Source organism: Chenopodium album, chromosome 17 (genome assembly GCF_948465745.1).
Source record: "Chenopodium album chromosome 17, dcCheAlbu1.1, whole genome shotgun sequence".
In the NCBI taxonomy this organism is placed as follows: Eukaryota; Viridiplantae; Streptophyta; class Magnoliopsida; order Caryophyllales; family Amaranthaceae; genus Chenopodium; species Chenopodium album.
This window is the reverse complement of record NC_137850.1, coordinates 25,879,701-25,899,163: the sequence shown is the minus strand read 5'-3', so window position 1 is coordinate 25,899,163 and position 19,463 is coordinate 25,879,701. Positions and strand designations below refer to the sequence as shown.

Genomic DNA, 19,463 nt, shown 5'->3' with positions numbered 1-19,463 from the left:
AAACATAATATAATAAAATAATGAAAGCAACAAACACATCATAGACTTATGGAAACTAATATGATTCGCTCTTCACTCATGTCCATCATGAATATGCTTCATCACCTGAAAATCTTCTCTCTACTTGTTTCCGCTACTCTCCATTAATAATGGGTCATCATAGGGCCAAGGTAAAGACAAGGCCAACAAACACACAAACACACAATCAGCAAAGCTGAGCACATAAGCATAATTAAACATACTAACATGCTTTCACCTATCAACACACAACTTACCTCGTTGCACCTGTTTACAAGCACACAACATACAACAAGACTTCACGACTAAGTAACTAAATAATTTATTTAGTATTGATTATGCATCAAACGGGTTTCCCCCCTAACCTGCCCCAATAAAGGGGTACTAACACAGGAGTTAACCATGCCAGTATAAAATAACCACTTGTAAGTGGCGGAATTCCAGCGCATAATAATAATAAAAGGAAAATACAGCGTCCTGTACTCCCAGTAGAAGTTATGGTTAAATATAAAACCCCATAACTCCCCCCCATATGTTCATACTCAAGGTGTATACGTTCCAAGAGTTTTGGTGCGTAATCTCTTTCACTTTACGTTATTTACATATTATTAAACTTGGTGATGACTCTCAAACCATGACATAATCAAACATTATAATTATCCAAACAACTAAACATTCCAATTTATTTTTGAGTAATTAGTGACCACTTAATATTTAATATTGAACCCTTTTTATAGCTACCTCGGTGTCTAAGACACCTTAAACGCATAATGAGCCAAAATTCCTCTCCCTCGGTGTTGAAAACACCTTAAGTGCACTAAGTTACCAAAATATAAGTTATTCCTCGTGTACATAGACACTTACATAGCTCCTTTCTCATGCTTATAGCATCAATAAAAATTATATGAACCATAATAAAATTCCTTTCCAGTATTCCAAACCAAATTAACATTTAGTTTAACTAAACATGCTTTCTATGATGCCATAAATAAAAAGTGTGGTTCATATAAAATATGCCTAAAATAATGATTTCCACTCAAATATCCATCACAAGAAAATCATCCTTCATAATTCAATCACCAATATCAACTAATTCACAATTTCCAATCATAATCTAGCATGATACTACTTAGGTTTAAATAATCAAGCCTAGCATGTTACTTCATCATCAAAAATATGCTAAGTACGCGAACGTACCTCGTATACGATCTTAAAATCGCCACAACTAATAGAAATCGCTTATTTCAAAGTCTCCTATAAACCAAAATCATAATATGGCATTAAAATCTACTCCACACAAATTTCCAGCAATATAAACTCTTATTAAACCACTCATAATTTAATTAAAACAAACTGAAAATTAATTTAAAACCTCATACTTTAATCCCAATTAATGGGTAGTCAAAATTCCTTCAAGAAACTTAATTTTTAGCATACTAACAAAAATTCCAGCAATATTAATTCATGAAAACTTGATGTAAATATACTTTAAAACCCTCAAATTAAATGTTTAAACCACCCTAAATCATATTCCTTCAATAATCAATTATTTATAAATCTAGGGTTTCAAAAATTTGGGCTTTTTAATTAGAATTAAAATCTGAAAATTAATTTGCACCATACTTAAAATCAATCACCATAAAATTATCACAAAACTCATAATTTATAATTAGATCTAGGATTTAAACAAAAGAAAAATAAAAAAAGAACAATTTTTTTTCGAAAAGGAAGGCCAAACAGCAGCCACGACACCACAGCCGGCTGCTGTCGTGCTGCTGGTGGTGTCGCCGCTGCTGCCGACTACTACTGGTGGTGGCCAGCGGTGGTGAGTGCCGAAAAAGGGGAAGGGGAAAAAGAAAGAAAAAGGAAAAGGAAAATAAAGGAGAAGGGAGAGAATGTTTACCTTGGGTATTCTCCACTCTGGGCAAAGTTTAGTTTGCCCAAGTGTTGAATATTTATACCCCTTTCACTAGAAATCCTTCTTACCTAAACTTTCCCTTTTTAATCTTTCCTAGTCCGTTTTCTAATAAAACTTTATTAAAATAAAACTTTCCTAAATTAAATCCCCGCTTAATAAAATAATTAATTAAATAAAAATTTCCTTTTATAAAATATTTCCAAACTTATTTAAAATTAATAAGTAAAATGTCATAAATAATTCATTTCAAATTATTTAAATACCACACAAAATACTTATTTAAAATAAAAATACGTATAAAAATATGGGGTATTACAGACGATGTTTGATACCCATTCTAGGTAATTACATACGCGAATGAAGCCTGCGTCTAATTGCTTTTGTACTTCTTCTTTTATTTTCAAAGCGACGTCAAGTTTCATTCGTCGAAGTTTTTGTTTTACTTGTTCAGAGGTAGGGTTCAAAGGAATGGTATGTTCCTCAATTTTCCTATCTATTTCAGGCATGTCCTTGCATGGGGATGATCAACGAGGTTGGGTGGATGGCATTTTGATTAGTCATTGTAGCAACATGGTTTTGCTCTAGTCCAAATAGCAAGTTTTGATTGAACGATTTCGAAATCGTCATTCAAGAAGTATCAATCGTGGAATATTTCGAATCCAGGCTTCTTGATACCTTCTGCAACTAGTGGTTCTGGAAAGTCATAGCATGGGTAATCTTCTTCCTCCCTAATGAATTGACCGTTAAGGTTTTGATTGTAGGATTGGAGTAAAGAGATTATCCCTTTCTTATTGTTGTCTCTACGTGCTTTGATCTTAGCATCATGAGACTCAAGTTCTTCTTTGGTTGGTTTATATCCCAATCCAAAAGAGAAGCTTTTCTTTGGGATAGGAAGTAAAAGAGATTTCTTTATTCCTATTCCCAAGGGCATCCTAGGAAAGTAACTACTCTTGAATAAGATGTCGTTTACTATTTGGGTGGAATATGGATCAAGCTTGAACGGTTCTTCAAGGCTTTCCTCCATTTCTAGTGTGCAAATTGCCTCCGCGGCGAATCCCCACATGTTCTCTTCATCATTATCATGGTTTATTTCTAGAAGTGATTGATCATTTATTGCTATTTTAAGAGGAGAAGCATGTATAGTCATAGGAAGACCTTGATAGTTCAACCTAATCATTTGATGGAGCGAGGATGGTATTGCTCCTAGCTCATGTATCCAAGGATGTCTAAGAAGAAGGTTTAATGTAGGTTTAATGTCCATGACATGAAATTCAACCATCTTTTGTATTGGGCCTGTGGTAATTGGTATCTTAACAGTCCCACACACCGATCTCCTTGAATTGTCATAGGCCCTAATGCTTTCTGCTGTTGATTGAAAGTCTTTTTCTGGATTTAGGCCTAAATATTTCGCAGTTCGTAATGGGCACACATTTACGGCAGACCCATTGTCAATTGAAGTAAGAGGGATGTTGTATATGTTGCACCCCACAGTAAAGTATAATGCATTATTGTGGGTAGTGGCTTTTGAGGGCAAATCGTCACTAGTAAAGGTAATTGATTTGCCGGATTTTTTGCTAGTAAGCAAGTTAGCAAGATCTTGTGGAGTTGTGTCTGTACTTACAGACGAAGCCGTTAGAGCATTCATAAGAGAATTCCTATGTTCTTTAGAAGTACTTAGGAGTTCCCAAATGCTAACATTCGCCTTAGATTGGCGAAGTTGTTTGACCAATGGTTTTTCCACCTCAGGTGGAGGTGGTACTGGATTTTGAACTTGATTTTGAGTGATCGAAGATCCATTTGGTTGTGTTTGATAAACTCGCCCAGAACGAGTTAGATGATCTATCTCGTTTGGGTTAGTTGTAGGACTCATAAACCAACTTTCTTCTAGAGGCTTTGAGTGCGCTTCCATTTCAAGATGCTCATGAGTTGTGCTTGATGCCATTATTCATCCAAGGAGAGATTTGATAAATCTTGTGACTTCCCCAAGAAATGATCCTAATCAAGCACTCCACTTGTTTGTTTTTTTTTTTTTTTTTGTAGACAAGGTGGAGGTAGGACGGCGACATACTTAAAGACATATAAGTCTTGGAAGTCGTCGTCCCATAACCCACAAACTTCATTTTTTTCCCCTATGAGTGTTGTGGTTAGAGGCTTCCCTATGGGAGTGATATAATTCAAAGGATTAAACGTATCACTTCCCACATGATCCTCATCAATGTGAAATGTCCCCAATGGGGATACATTGTTGTTGGGTTTAGGCGTGGGAATTCTCCCATCGTCTACTAGATCTTGAATTTTGTGCTTTAGGACAAAGCAATGTTCAGTATCATGCCCAACACCTCTATGATAAGCACAATAGGCATTGTCATCCCATTGAGAGTTTCTTTTTTCTGGATAAGTGGGTGGTGTTGGCTCTGTTGGTGCGAGCAATCCTTTTTTGTTTAATTTTTCTAGCAACTCTTTATAACTCACAGGAAATTGTGTAAATCTTCTTTCTCTTGTCCATCTTTTCCGAGGGTCATTATTATGATATTGCATTGTGCTATTATATTGCTTGGAAGTCGCAAATACATCAATAGAGGATGAAGTGTTATCATTCCCCTTTTTGTAATTGTTCTTAGGTTGATGATGATGAGACTTATTTGCCTTTTCTTTAGCAAGATTATATTCAATCCTAGTGGCCACGGAATAGATCTTTTGAAAAGTGTATAAACCAAGGTAGCATAGATGTTTGTTATACTTTTCATGACAATTGTCAATGAACTTTTGTACTAACTCGAGTTCAGGTGACCTTTGGGCAAGGTGGGCCGCCTTTTCTTGCCATCTACCGTAGAAAGCAAGGGAACCTTCATCGTCGCCTTGCTTAAGCATTTCAAGTTCATGTAAAGTCGACTTGAACTCTACGTTACTCTCATATTGGGTGATGAAAGCCAAAACTACATCTTCCCATGATGTCTTAAACTTAGCATCTAGCCCATAGTACCACTCTCTCGCGGCTGGACCTAGAGATAAAGGGAAAGTCAAAGCATAAAGCTTAGGATCAACTCCCTTTAAAGCCATGGTGCCAGTAATACTCATTAATGGTTTTTTGGATTATTGGTCACCTTGAATATTGGCAAGTCCGTAGCTACGAACTTTTCTGGTAAAGTGAGTCCTGTAGGAGGAGCAAACTTTTCTGCATCAAAGTACTTGTTCCCCATTGTGGAACAAAGAACAAGCTTCTCTAATGACTTCTCTTTTATGGATAGTTCATCCATCTTTTGTTGCAAAGCCAAAGCTTTGGCATTTTTCTTTTCAGCTTTTTCTATTTTCTTAATTCTTCTCTCCTCGGCCTCTTGAGCCTTTTCTCCTCTCAAACGAACAATCTCTTCTTGGAGTTTCTCTATGGTTGACATTGTTGTTGGACTAGAGTGAGTTGTTGAGGGAAGATGGTTTGAAAGGGGTGAATTGTTTGATGGTAAACGTATAATGCAAGTGCCCGAGAGTCTTCGTTCCCAAGCTTGGAAACCGGCCCTAAAGGAACTACGAAAGGTTAAGGAAATCAATACGCTTGTTTAGAAGACAAAAAGAAGAAAAAAGAAATAAAGAAAAAAGAAAAAGACGCAAGATGCATTCGATTGAATAACATCGCCTTTAAACAATTCATTAATAATGATATTGTTTGTACGAGTCAATTGTTCTTTGAGAAATCAAAAGGACCTCGTAACGGTAGGCGCGCACAAGTAACTTGGTTGCGCACGAAAGGCGCACGCATCCCTAGCTCTTGCGCTGGTCATGGTCACGCAACTTCATGAGTTGCTCCCGCCACCTGCTCGTGGAGATTTTTTTTTCCGAGCAGTGTCTTCTTTTTTTTTAACGATTTTTTTTTATGATACCCTTCGAATGCGACTCAAAATTATGAAGGGAAAACTTCGCAATTGGGAATCTAACCAAACTAAAAAAGCTATCCTAAACACGTCGCATAAAGTCATATAATCACATAAGCATACCATAAGCCAAGATTCACAGTTGGCCTTTCTAAGGTCAAAAGCTTGGGTGTCCAAAGGTACCATATCTTAAGGAAAGATGCAAAAATCAATCACTCAACATGTTGACTAATGACATAGCCCTCCTAACATTTTAATGGTGATATGGGTGGGATGATTGTTATTGATTTCGGGATAGAAGCCTAATGTTGGCAACCCCTAGTCAATGAGCCAATCCCCAAAGGTTATAGTTGATAGGAATGGTGTCCTTCGAACAAGTGTATTATTCCAATAGAGAGTTCGAAATTATTAGAAAGTTAATTATTCGGTGAGGTCAAGTGATCGGAATGCCTAGGTGGAGGCCGCTTCCAATAAGTAATATTAATGAATAAATAATATTACAGCTTAATCTTGACTAAACCCTTCGGGTCACACCCAAGAAACTAACGAACCGACGCGACGAATTAATTCGGAAGGAATTTATGAGTCACTCGAGTAATTAATATTTAGACGTCGAAAATTCGAGCTTGGAGCGTCGAAACCGAGCGTCGGAAGTCGAGTCGAAATAATAAAAGATGAGACAGTAAAATCACTAATTAATCAACAATTTACCGAAATAACCCTAGGATCGGAATGCCCCGAGCAAACCGATGCCTAGGGGCATTTGGTATAGCCGAGGTGGCTAGCAAGTGCACCAAGCCGAGCCGAGCCTAGGCTGGCTGGTGCATGCTAGCGCACCATGGCTAACATGGTGCTACCCACGGCAGCCAGGCTAAGGTAGCAGCCGCAAGCCAAGGCCAGCAGCTAGCTGGGCCGAGGCTGCAGCCACAAGCCGTGCCAAGGAAGCAGCCCAACCGGCTGCCTTGGTGCCCAAATTGGGGTGCCACATGGCAGCCACCAATTAGCGGTTGAAGGGTGTAGGTGGCCGGCTCTTAGGGAGCTCCTTGGGGATCAAGTTTGGTCCTCTCCCCTCATTGTGGTCCTCACGTAACTCTTCTCCTAAATGTGCCACTTGTTAATTAATTATTTGTTGTTTATTTTCTTTTGTTTTTGATTTTAAAATAAAAGGAATAATCCATTCTCCCACATTGATGGAAGAGAAAATCTCACTCATGATTTTCCCTATAAATACCCAAGTTGAGGTATGGGAAAAATCACTTGAGTGAGGTGTTAGAAAAGGCATATCCATTGAGAAAACCTTTAAACACATATAATTACTCGAGTATTAGGTCGGGCTAAGCTAACCTCTAAGCATTAAACCTTTTCGGGGTCGAGTTGTGGGTGGATTTCCATAGGAGGTCTTCGCGCGTGCGAGACTTAAAGCTTTCCCAAGTAAGAGCTCGGGGTTACGAGCGAAGCACTCGTCAAAGGTAATTAATATTTCCTTAATTCTTGTTGTTTAAGTTAATTATGTCTTGTGATTATATTAATTGTGAGTGTGATCTTAGCTCGGGTTTTCTTCCGCGATGAGTCGGACTCATCGAAACCCAACAGTGGTATCGGAGCCTTTCTCATTTATTTTGTAATCATAATTTTCAAGGTGTTTTTATGGCTTTATTTTTCTGGTTTTATGTTGCTAATTAGATTAGTAGCTCGGTTTTATTATTTTTAAGCATATATTAGAGCTGATTATAGCCCCAAACCCAGATTTTCGCCTAAAAATAGTGAATTTTGGGTGGAAAAGGTGTTCTGGAAATGGTTTTACCCTATTAGGAACTGTGTTTTTGGCCAAAATCCTACCAGAAATGCCTTTTTTGAGGGATTTTTCGTTTTAACGAAAAGTTTTAAGCCTTTCTAACCTTGAATCTTAATGGCATATTTATGGTGGTTATGTATTTGGTTCTTTCCTTAATGTTTCTGCATTTTAAACTTCTTTAAGCATGGTTACTTAGTAGTAATTGGTGCTTGAAAGATTGGTTTATATTTTTCACATTTGCCAATCCATTGCATTAAGTGTGAAAAAATTGTTCTTTGAGGCTTCTAAGTACTAAAGATTGAATCTTTAATTGTTTTAAGTGATTGAAACTTTGAGTTACTAAATTCCATGAACTTTTGGTTGAACTTTTGATTTAATCATATATTAAGTTGATTGGAATCATAAAGTTTGAATCTTGTGATAGAAATTTCATTTATCTTCATATTGGAAGATATAATTTTTCAAGGATTCACAAGTTAAAGATGGAATCTTTATTTGAATATTTGTGTTCATAAATCCAACTCCCCTTTATTTTGTCAAAATCTCATGATTAATTTAAATTAATTAAATAATAGTGAGTTATTACCCTTGTTCATTTTGTTACACCAAGTTAAACCAATTTTGTTAAAGAATGGTTCTTGGAAATAATTTTGGTTATGCGTGATGGGACGGAGAACGGTAGGTCGTTGGGCTACCACCCCACCCTATCAAACAAAATTTGTAACTTAACTAACCCCTATTTAGCGTAGTGGCAAGTCAAGGTCGAACCCAAGGGAATGGATATCAAGTGCACGAAGTCTAGATCAAGCTATTTCGGAATCAAGAAGGGGTTTGAGGTAGAAGTAAAGCTAACTAGGTATGCAAACTTGTATTAAATCAATCTAAGACACTAGGGCAATGGATCCACATGCAATCATAATGGAAACGGTAATTTGGGAGGTCAAACCGACTAAGTCAAGCGATATGAAGGAAAATCATCATGTATCCAAAAGAGCATACTAAGGTGGTTCACCTAGAGGTCTAACTAGCGTCAACTACGCTAAACACTAACTAGGGAACGTCACAAAGCACCTCAATCGTGAAATTGCAAGTTCACTAATCAATGGTCCGTATCATAGCAAGCTTACAATGCAATCTAGTGTATTAATCAAAGATGGCCAAACCTCAATTAATCACACACATGCACATGAAATATCAACCAAATTTAATCATATCATCAACTCCATCAATTATCCCCAAATTACACTATTCCATCATTCATACATGCTTCACCATCTCCCTAGCTAGGAAACTACTCACTAGCCATAGAAATGGAGATCAAAACTACTACATTCATCAAATTCATTATCAACATACTTGAATTCAAAAATTAAACCAACAATCAATCAAAATCAATCAAAATTCAATCAATAACCAAATCAATCATCAACAATATGAAAAACTAATGAAATCAACTAAAATCAAACTTGTATTGAAATCAAGAAGAAAATCCTTACAAAACTTTGATCCAAAGATCAAATACAATGAGGAATCCTTGAGCAATCACCAAAAATCATGAGTTTCTCTCTCTAGTTCTTGAGTTTCTCTCTCTAAAATTCTCCCAAAAACTAACTATCAAATTCAATCTAAAACTAAAACTTCCTCCCCAAAAACAGGTAGAAATAACTATATATACAAAGGAGAGGTCGGTAATGACGCCCAAAAATAGACCCTCGTAAGTGCGGGCGCTCGAAGGAGTGTACCTAGGAATGTGCGCCCGCACACACCTGATGTGCGGCCGCACATCTGTCGTGTGCGGCCGCACACTCCTCAAGTGCGCCCGCACATAGCTGCAGCTTCCTCCTTTCTTCTTTGCCCTTGCTCACAAGGTGCACGCACCCTAGATGATGATGATGGAGGACAAGGTAGGCAGCAACTTCCTTGAATTTCTTGAAGAAAATGAGCCATGAGGAAGGCATAAACAAGACTTTGAAGCATGCTCCTTGAACCTCTCATTGACTTGAAACTTCTTGCACAAGCTTTAGGCATGAAAATCAATGGAAAACTATAGAAAGGAAGCCCGGGAATTCTTGGACAATCAATTACCACCTACAAGCAAAAGATAAAAAGCAAGTAAAAGAGAAAAATAACAAGTAAACTAGAAAAAGACAAGAAAAAGAGAAACTAACTACAAAAAGCATAAAATGAAGAAAACAAGAATAAAACTAAGGAAAACTAAAGAAAAGAGAGATAAAATGAAATAAAAATCATCCAAAAAGGAACCAAATGAGTGCCAAAAATGTCACACATCAAATTCCCCCAAGCTAAACTTTTGCTCGTCCTCGAGCAAAACAAAGCAAGAAAAAGAGAGGATGAAAATTTTATTAAAAACGAAAAAGAAAGACTCAAGATAAGAATATACACTAAAACTCATTGTCGTAGGAATCACGGTTGTTTTTAGCTACAACAAGCCCTTTAAACCCCAAAGTCGCCTATGAGGACGAGTGAGGTCTCGTAAGGGTATCCTAAGAGTTTGACCCATAACTCTCCACCAAACATCAATGAGGCAAACCATAGAATTAAAAGAAAGAAAATGAAATAGAAACAAATCTTTACGAAATGAATCAACATAAAGACTATAAAGCATGTGAATGACAATCTTTCTCAAGTAGTTAAGGTATGCACATTTCAAGATATCCAAGGTTGATTGAAACATAGGGTATGCTAGGCATAGGAACTAGTTATCACAATTCACTTTCATCCCAAACAATCTTACCGCGTTCTTCCCACTAGTCTCAAATCTCCCCTTAGTGAGTGTCCCAATGATTCCTCGAAGGAATCGGAAAAGAAATATTTTAAGGCTACTCGACAATCTTGACTATGCATCCCCTTTCCTTAGGCAATGACCCATGATGCCCTCCCCCGAATAGTGACTCAACTATCTAGGTCGAAAGGTCTTTCCCCAAGGTTGTAACGTAAGGCATAAAAGGGTGAAGGTAGGCAAAAATTTTAAAATTTGGTGATTTTCCTAAAAAGTGAAGCAAAAGGGTGATCAATCCTTAACACCACAATCAAGAAATTACCAAACAAAAACAACACCCCCAAGCTTACTTGAAGTTATACTCACAAAAATATATACAAAAAGCGTACACGCTTCTCCCCCAAGCTAAAATGGAGCATTGTCCTCAATGCTTAGAAGGAGAAAAGAATACATCAAAATATTTTTGAATTTTTCACTTTTCATTCATTTTTTTTTGTGTTTTTATATTGTAAATGCAAAGTCCGTGCCTTTTGCTAAATTCGGACGGCTTTTACAACTTTTGCACTTATTTGTCCATGCCTTTTATTATAAAGGACGGCTTTTACTCATACTCATTTGCCATTATCCACAAAGAAATCATAACACAATCTTGCTTTACATAAAAACCAAAATTCCAACGTAACCACCACAAAATTCATCTCAAATGATCATATTGCTTCACAAAAATCAAGAAAGGTAGAAAATGAAACAAAAGGTCAAATAACTAAAGATGTGGCTTGAAAAAAAGGGATAAGGCTCAAATGGTTGCAAGAAGGCAAATGTAAACCAAAAACAAAAGAAAATAACAAAATATAGTAAAAATGAAAATACCACCCCGAAAAATGTGCCTTTGTCCTTCCTAGATAGTTCGGTCTCGTGTTTGAGAATCATACATCAAGCTTTATTAGATTAGTTTTGCATAGTCACGGATCCACGCCGCTTAAACAAGGAATGTTGAAGGCTTGAAAAACAAGTAACCTCACAAGGTGGTGGCAAAAACTCACCAATGGTGTCAAATCAACTATAGGAAGCAACTACCAACATACCACAAACAAGTAGAATCCGGCTGCATGATCCTCCTAGTTCATACCAACTGCCCTAGCATACACTATCCTAGAGTCAACCAAACATAATCTCAAACCGTGCATACCTTTACAACCTAGGAAGAAAATCATGCAAAAGACAAGTCCAATGTACAATGTTCATTTCAAAAGAAAAGAAATGAAAAACAATGCCCCAAAATCACATCAAAAATAAAAAGAAAAATAAAAGAAAGTAAGAGAAAAAGGTAAAATAAAAGAGAGTAGAAAAGCATGTAAGGACTAGAAAGCATGTTAAACACATAAAAATCCCAATCGACAAACAAGTGATCGATAGACAACAAAGTCACCGATCCCAAACACATTACGTGTTAACAAGCATCCATCCTCGAACCATTCAACGTCTCCTAAACTAATCCTATTCTATGCAACCAAGGAAAATAAAGAGAAAAATAAGAAAGGTCTCACCGGGATTCCAAGCATAGCAAAAACAAACGAAGCAATAAGAAACCACCTCGTAGCATTCCATATCCATAAGCTCTTCAAGGAACCAAGTGAGAAAAAAGAAATAAAAGAAACTATGAACAAAGAAAAAGGTTAGTAACTTCAAAACAAATAAAAGAAAACAGCAAATAAAAGAAAATAAACAAAGCAAGAAGTATATACAACTAAAGGAAAGAGAAGCTACACTACTAAAGAAAATAAAGAATAAAAGAAATAAAATCTAGACGAACTAAAGAACTACTCTAAACTACAAGATTTGGATTTAAGGGATTTGGATTGAGGGATTTGGATATAAGGGATCATCAACAACAACATGGCAAGCAAAACAACTCCACAAACAACAATCATCCAAGAAAATAGGGCAAACAAGCTAGCTACAAGAAAAGTAGCCTAGAGATCAAGAAAATGAGGAAACCAAAAAGAGGAATGAAAATAAACATGCAAGCAACTAAGATATGTACACAACAACAACAAGGTCACCGAGCAAGTTACTAGTTCCCCCAAGCTAGATAGAAAATACATCTCAACATCCCGATCAAAACAAAGCAAGTATCAAAAATATGAGGGATGGAGGTAAAAAGCATGAGAAGCTAAAAGGGAACTAATAACTACTACCATCACCACCACCACTCCCACTTGGCCCGGCCCCATCTCTGTTGCGCTCGGGGTCATCGAAGGGATGAGGGTAAGGCTCCCATCCTCCGGTGTACCCCTCGGGCCACCCATAATGCCCCTTGAAAAGATCGTGTTGCCAAGGAGCAAGAGGGGTGTAGGTATCGGGCAAAGTGAGCTCAAAAGGGTGGTTGGGATGGACATGGGGGTAGTTAGGATCCCCCCTATAGTCACTACCACCCGGAGCCTTGTAATCATAGTTACCATGCTCGTCCGGGTAATAGTGACGCTCGGTGTCGGGGTTAGAAGGCCCCGACTAATAAGGATGCCCAAACGAAGGTAGAGGACCTTGTTGGGGCGGGAAATACGGATAGTTAACCGGGGGAGTAATGTTCCCACGGTTAACTTCCGCATCATAAAGTTGTTGTTGTATAAACATACCTTGTTGCATCTCTTGAATACCTCTTATTTGGTCATAGAGGGCCCCAAAGTCTTGATCGTACATGCCGTCTACGTGGACTTTCAATCCACTCATTTGCTCACTAAGAGCCTTCAAATCTTCATTGGCAAAAGCATGTTGCCCTTGCTCTTGTTCTTGCTCATGAGGAGCTTGTTGTTGTGGAGAAAAATGTTGTTGTTGTTGATGTTGTTGTTGTTGTTGATTTTGTTGTTCTTCCTCATCTTCTTCTTCTTCATCCTCCTCGGAATCAAAGTTGGGATGCCGGAAGGACCTGGGAACATGCCAAACATTGTCGGCAATCCTAGCCAAAGAAGTCAAGCTAGGGTTAGGCAAGAAGCACCAATGCTCGTGGCCCCTTAGCCACTCATATCTCCCTTCACTAAAACCCTTGGAGATAAATTGGATTTGACTCAATTGTTGCATATCGAGGTAGATGGAATCTGCATCCCCGATCTCCTTACAAAAGGGGAGATAATCATCGAGGCGAAGGTGTGTCAGAAGCCTAGTTACCATACCCCCACAAGGGATCTCTCCCGTCCTCCTTTTGCGAAGGTCCAAGCAATATTGGGCAAAGATGTAGCCCAAGTTCAACCGGCCCACAAACTCCGGGCGAGTAGATAGCCAAAGGACTTTGAGCTCCAATTTACTCAATTTCCCCATCTCTTGCTTGGGGAACAAGACATAGCCCAATAGACGGTGTACAACCCTAAGACAAGGTTGGTACACGTCCGAGATCTTGGCCTTGTTGGCGATGAACTCACTACCACCGGAGATGTCTTCCCACCAAGAATCTTGATCATAATCCGGGAAGATGAAGTGTTCAACGTTAATAATATCCCCATGGGGATCAAAGTCCAAAGCAGCGTTGAACTCTTCTAAAGATTGGTCAAATATGATGTTGAACAATTGGAACCGCACCCTATATACCCCTCCAATGGGTACAAGCTCCAAGGTAGGCTCCTTGTAGGTGCGGTAGGCGTCGGCGATGAAAGTCCCCAATCTCAAATTCAAAAGCAATGACCGCACATCATTATCAATCCCCAACTTCAGCATATCGGATTGAAAGTAATGGCGGGTTTGTTTGGGGTTCTTTCATCTTTCAGATTTTGATAAAAGGCTTTTTGTTTATCGGTGAAATTTTTCTTCTTTGGAAGAGAGGTAGGAGGTCGTGTTTGAGTGGAAGATGGGTTGGAAGTACTAGGCCTAGAAGATGTACTAGGCCTAGTGGAGGTACTTGGGCGGGGAGGTTCCTCGATGCTAACATCGGTTTTTCGCTTTTTGGTGAGTTTCTTGAGGTATTTAGACATTGTGAAAAGTATAGAAGATCACCAACAACCAATCAAGTAGCAAACCAAAGAACCAAGAGCACCACACCCAAATTCACCACTTACTACCAATATCACCAAACTCCAATTTCACAATTCCCTTCAATCAAACCAATTCCAAACCAATCAACAATATCAATGAACCAAGAAAAATTCCTTTTCAATCAATCCAAGAGCAAACACAAAGCCAATACCGAAATCACCACTTACTATCAACTTTCCAAAATTTCAACTCACAAGAATTCAACCAAAATTGATGAAAATTGCTACAAAATCAACAAACAACACAATGTCATGCAAAATCAATCAACAAATATCACCAAATCACAACCAAAATCAAGAACAAGCATCAAAATTCACAAAATCAATACTACACTATTCATGCTCATACAAATTTGTAATTCATGCAAATTTATGATATAATTGGCAAAATTAAAGCAAGGATTAGTGATTATACCATAAAAGAAGCAAGATAAACCAATTTTGAGCAAGCAATTCCAACTCCACACAAAACCCCCAATTTTCGGCCACCAAGAGTAGGAGAGAGAGTGAGTGAAATTTGGGTCAAATTGTGAGGAATTTGTAGTGTAGAAAGATTTGTGAGTGATTTTGAGTAAGAATGTAGTGATTTTGGTGAGGGTTTGAGTGTTTTTGGATGATGAATGAGGGTGAAAGAGTGCACACAAAGGAGGGTTTGAATGAGGGTATGAGTGAAGAAGATGAGGGAAGTGAGAAAATGAGGGGAAAAAGGAGGAAGAAGAAGATAAATGCACGTCCAGCATCTGTGCGGCCGCACAGCACTGATGTGCGCCCGCACACGCAGGCTGTGCGCCCGCACATGCCTCGTGTGCGGCCGCACATCCCTGTGCGTGCTCCTTCCTTCTTTTTTTCTCAAAGAGTTGATACTTGCTGCCTATTTGGGTGCGCACATGAATCATGATGGTGATGAGGAGCAACATAGGCAGTAGCTAAAATCATTTTCAAAGTCCTCAAAGTTGAAAATTCATGTGCACACCACAAAAATTCACTAAGTATCAATTTCCTCCAACTTTCAAAATATGAAATTCCTATCTTACCTCTCTAAAATTCTTACCCTTTTACCTCAAATTTCGACTAGAATCGAATAAAATATGATTTGTGCCATGAACACCTTCCATCCATCATGCATATTTGTTGAATTCCAATCCCACAAACGGACATCCTAAAAATCCAAATAAGGAGAAAAGTAAAAGAAAAGACAAGGTAATAAAAGAAACAAAAATGAGAAAATTCAAAAATCAAAGAGAAAGGTTAGAAACTCCGGGTTGCCTCCCGGGAAGCGCTTGCTTAAGGTCCTAAGCTCGACCCTTCCTCCTAATCATGGAGGATCAAAGAACACCACCTTCTTCAAGGTGGTTGATAGAGCAAATTCTTCTTCAACCTTGGGCAACTTCTCATTAATGCTTGATGAAACTCTCACAAAATTCTTTTCAAATTCTTCTTTTTCACTTCTCAACTTCTTCCTTTTCCTTGTTTTCTTCGAGTCACGGGCCTTTTTCTTCGGCTTGACTTCAACATCCTTAATCATGGAAGCTTTCTCTTCCTCATGAGAATTAAGCTTGAACCAATTTGGAAAACCAATATCTTTCTCATCCTTTGGTTTTTGAATCACAAATTCTTCTTCACTAACGTCATTAATACTTGCACAAACATCATCAACAATCTCAAAAACATTGTTAGTAGAAGAATCAATCATGCACATACCATCAATGGAACGAGAAAGACTAGCACATGCGATATCTTCGACACAAGATAAAGACTCATGCATTGGTTTTAACTTAAAACTCTCTTCTAATTTCCCACACCTCAAAGTAATTTGACCTCCTTCGACATCTATTAAAGCTCCCGAGGTAGCTAAGAAAGGTCTCCCTAAGATGATTGGAATATGTTCATCCTCCTCAATCTCTAGAACAACAAAATCCACCGGAAAAACAAACTCTCCAATCCTTAAGGGGACATCATCAATTCTTCCCTTAGGAAGCTTAATAGAACGGTCGGCCAATTGAAGTGTTATCTTGGACGGTTGAAGCTCACCTAGATCAAGCCTTTCGAAGACCGAGAAAGGCATAATGCTAACACTAGCACCAAGGTCACACAAAGCATTTTCAAAAACCATTTCCTTAATTCGACAAGGGATTGAAAAATTCCCCGGATCCTCCATCTTCTTTGGAAGTTCACCATGGATAAGAGCACTAAAGCACTTCCCACCTTCCACCGAACTACCCTCATCAAAATCCTCTCTCTCTTTTAAGATCTCCTTAACAAACTTGGAGTACTTAGGCATGTCGGGAATTGGTTCGGTAGCGGGTGTAGAATCATGAACATCCTTAAAAGCTTCAAGGAACTTCCCAAATTGCTCATCCATTTTGAATCTCAAATATTTTTGGGGATATGGTAGATCGGGAAATCTCTCTATCTCACTCATCTTTTCACCAACACACTCTTCTCTTTTGTCAACCTCACAATAGATTTCCTTAGACTCAACCCTTTCCACTTCATTCTCCTTAGCACCACTCTCATCTCTTCCCTCTTTTGAACAAGAAACTCCCTCATCAAAATCATTTCCACCACTTGTGGCAATAGAGTACACGGGTTTCTTTGGTTCAACACCTTGGGAAGGCAAAGATGAAGGACTAGCAAAATCCTTAATAGTGCTTGCTAATTGAGTAATTTGAGTCTCAAGCATCTTATTGTGGGTCATCATCTTATTGAATTTCTTATCACTAACCGCCATATAGGTGTTAATGATCTTAGTTTGATTATCAATCAACTCTTCCAAGGTTGTCTTAGGAGAAGAAGGTTGTGAATAGGAATTTTCATTTTGAGTCTTTGGAACAAAACCGGGTGGGGGACCTCTTTGAGCATTGTTTTGAAAATTTCCCCTTCCTTGGATGTTCCAATTACTCCTATTTTGATTTGAACCATAACCTTGAATATGGTTACCACCACCATGATTATGGTTTCCATTACCTTGGTTATGATTTACATAACCTTGGTTTTGATTACCATAATTATGATTTTGATTACCATAGTTTTGGCTTTGATTTTGGCTACTATAACCTTGGTTATGGTTGCCACGAGAACCTTGATTCCCTTGGTTCCTATAACCACCATTATGATTATAGTTGTCAAAATTGCCTTGGTTTTGGTAATTCCTATTCCATTGGCCTTTTTTATTATCAAACCTTTGAACATTGTTGTTTGACACAAAATTAACATGTTCACACTCATTGTTGTCAAATTCATCAACACATTCATTAGGACAAACACTAGAGTCATGATCATACGATCCACATGCATCACAAAACAAGCAACCCAAAGGCATATTATGTGAAGAGGGAGGGGGTTGAGAGTTAGAAGGAGTACCTCTCCCCTTAAATTGGGAGGGAAGATTAGAAGCTTGAGAAGAGGTAGAAGTGCTCTCCAACTTAGCTTTGATTGCGGTGACCTCCTTTCCTAAGTTTGTCATTTGGGAGGAAAAGTTATTGATTGCATTGAGATGGTCCACCGAATACAATGAAGATTGCTTGCTTGAAGAGTCTCTCTCCCCATCTTGCCAATCCCTATAATATGTCACCACGTCCTCAATGATGTCCACAACTTCTTCTTCGATTTTGTTCATGATAGGGCCCCCGGCCCCTCCATCAAGGCATGACTTGCCTTGGGGACTTAAACCGCCATAGAAGATTTGGATCACTTGGTATGTGGGGATTCCGTGGTGAGGGCACTCCCTTTGATACTCTTTGAATCTCTCCCATGCTTCATAAAGGCTTTCACTCGGCCTTTGCTTGAACCCTTGAATCAAAGCTCTTGCCTCCGCCGTCTTCTTTTGGGGATAGAAACGGGACAAGAAAGCCTTTGTAACATCATCCCAAGTTCTCAAGGAGTTGGGCTTCACTTCCTTGTCTAGCCACTCCAAAGATCTTCCTAATAGAGAGAAAGGGAACAACTTGAGGCGGATGAATTCTTGAGAGACCTCATTGACTTTGATCGTGTTGCAATATTTTTCAAATTCTTTCAAATGGTTCAATGGGCTCTCATTCTTAGCCCCACTATATTGCCTTCTCTCAATCAAGGTGATCATTGCCGGCCGGATTTCGAAGTCATTTGCCGGGGTAGTAGGTGGAGCTATTCCACTCTCAAACCTATATGCCCCGGGCACTCCAAGCTCCTTTAAGGCTATTCTAGGATTTTCACCCATTCCTTGTTCTTCTTGAAATTCTTCTTCACTTGAAGAGCTATAAGCCAAGGATCCATTATCCACTCTTCTTCTTGAAAGAGTCCTCTCAATTTCCGGATCAAGGGGAACAAGGGGACGATCATGGGTTCTATGCATGCAAAACTCACACAAAAATGTTAGTAGCACGGCTACAAATGTAGCCTAGAGAAACAAAATCTTTTTGTATTTTATCAAAATGAAATAAACTCAAAAACAACATACACTCAAGCACCATTCCCCGGCAACGGCGCCATTTTGATGGGACGGAGAACGGTAGGTCGTTGGGCTACCACCCCACCCTATCAAACAAAATTTGTAACTTAACTAACCCCTATTTAGCGTAGTGGCAAGTCAAGGTCGAACCCAAGGGAATGGATATCAAGTGCACGAAGTCTAGATCAAGCTATTTCGGAATCAAGAAGGGGTTTGAGGTAGAAGTAAAGCTAACTAGGTATGCAAACTTGTATTAAATCAATCTAAGACACTAGGGCAATGGATCCACATGCAATCATAATGGAAACGGTAATTTGGGAGGTCAAACCGACTAAGTCAAGCGATATGAAGGAAAATCATCATGTATCCAAAAGAGCATACTAAGGTGGTTCACCTAGAGGTCTAACTAGCGTCAACTACGCTAAACACTAACTAGGGAACGTCACAAAGCACCTCAATCGTGAAATTGCAAGTTCACTAATCAATGGTCCGTATCATAGCAAGCTTACAATGCAATCTAGTGTATTAATCAAAGATGGCCAAACCTCAATTAATCACACACATGCACATGAAATATCAACCAAATTTAATCATATCATCAACTCCATCAATTATCCCCAAATTACACTATTCCATCATTCATACATGCTTCACCATCTCCCTAGCTAGGAAACT

At 38.5% G+C, this 19,463-nt stretch overlaps 1 non-coding gene across 1 annotated transcript; it reads left to right on the top strand.

Annotated features, from left to right (window-relative positions):
- Positions 1-18,066: 18,066 nt before the first annotated feature.
- Positions 18,067-18,172, top strand: LOC145590331 (small nucleolar RNA R71). The gene has a single exon (XR_014101956.1). It is a non-coding gene; the product is annotated as a small nucleolar RNA R71 (small nucleolar RNA).
- The last annotated feature ends 1,291 nt before the right edge of the window (positions 18,173-19,463 follow it).